Source organism: Cinclus cinclus, chromosome 24 (genome assembly GCF_963662255.1).
Source record: "Cinclus cinclus chromosome 24, bCinCin1.1, whole genome shotgun sequence".
NCBI lineage: Eukaryota > Metazoa > Chordata > Aves > Passeriformes > Cinclidae > Cinclus > Cinclus cinclus.
The window spans coordinates 2,086,939-2,088,461 of NC_085069.1; the positions used below are offsets into that span (position 1 = coordinate 2,086,939).

Genomic DNA, 1,523 nt, shown 5'->3' on the forward strand with positions numbered 1-1,523 from the left:
TTGAAAGCAGCAATGTAAGCAAGCTGCCTACAGAGGCAATGCCCAGTGCCTCGTGGCCGGAGCTGGGAGGCAGCACGGAGGGAGAGGGATGCAGCATGCCCACATTCAGGGAGGTCTTCAGGTACTCAGGAGGGGACTGCACCGTTGGAAAGACACGGCCTTGTTTCCTCACAGGGGTTTGTAAAAACACTCACCCTGTTTCCCCAGAGCCACATGCTCTGCCTGCACAGACCTGTCCAGCACATGGGGGCACATCTTCTGCCTGTACTGATGTGATCATGCTCGGGAAAGCCTCAGGGCTGCCATGCCAACACTTCAAAAGATCCTCTGTGGCCTAATGGCCATGTCAGCAATGAGGAAATGAAATGGCAGCATTGACAGAAACCAAAACACAACCTGGGGCATTTGGGAGGACAGTTTGCTTTGGAGATGAGTCTGTAGGAAAATTACTGCCCCTGTGCAGTGACTGTGGGCCTGGGGCAGTGCAGGAGCTCTATAAAAGCAGGAGCTTCTCCTCACTCTCGCATCCACTCCTTCAGCTCTATCTTGTTGGGAACAAGGTGAGTTTTGAGCCCCTTTTTGTCTTCCTCTGGGTTCTCCTTGTGCCCTTCCTCTTTCCCTTTGTCTTCCACCTCATAATTCTCTGGGATTTCTAATCCTATGCCTCCCTCCTTGTTGCCTGCTGTGTCTTGAAGCAGCTTCCCACGGGACAGGGCAGATGTATGGTGGAGAAAGGCTGGATATAGACTGAGGTGTCTCCTGAGCTATGGGTTGGATGGGGTCGTCCCTGGCTTTCTCCTTCTTGGTGGTGCTCATAGGGGCTGAAAGAAAGGATCTCCCGCATGGTGTGGTGAGGCGGCTCTTGAACACCCCTCATGGTCTGCTTCCCTCTTCCCTCTCTCTCAGGTGCATCTCCAGCCCCAAGACATGTCCTGCTACACCCCGTGCTGGCCCTGCCAGCCCTGTGGCCCCACCCCGCTGGCCAACAGCTGCAATGAGCCCTGTGTCAGGCAGTGCCAGGACTCCACCGTGGCCATCCAGCCCTCTCCCGTGGTGGTGACCCTGCCTGGCCCCATCCTCAGCTCCTTCCCACAGAACACTGCCGTGGGATCCTCCACCTCTGCTGCTGTTGGCAGCATCCTCAGCTCTCAGGGAGTGCCCATCAGCTCTGGGGGCTTTGGTCTCTCAGGCTTGGGCAGTGGTCTCTGTGGCACGAGGTGCTTCCCCTGCTAAAGTTGCTCCCTGCACTGTGGCCTCCACCTGGATCCCCCTCTTTTCCCTCTTATGACTCATTAAATTCTGCTGCATCCCAGCCCATGTTGTGTTTTTGTGTCATCCTTTGCCCTGCAGACACTGTCCCAGGGCAGAGATGTTGCCCCAGGGGTGTTTCTGGGAGGGGGTAGTTTGGGATGGTTTTGCACTGGCTGTCATCACAGGCTGGCACTGGGTGTGCTCAATGTGCTCTGAGTGACCCTCTGGGTTCTGAGTTTCTCTGCCTCTTTGGATCAGGATAGTACTTCCCT

General features: G+C 55.9%; 1 pseudogene; it reads left to right on the forward strand.

Moving 5' to 3' along the window:
* Positions 1-429: 429 nt before the first annotated feature.
* Positions 430-1,233, forward strand: LOC134053079 (feather keratin 1-like; annotated as a pseudogene).
* The last annotated feature ends 290 nt before the right edge of the window (positions 1,234-1,523 follow it).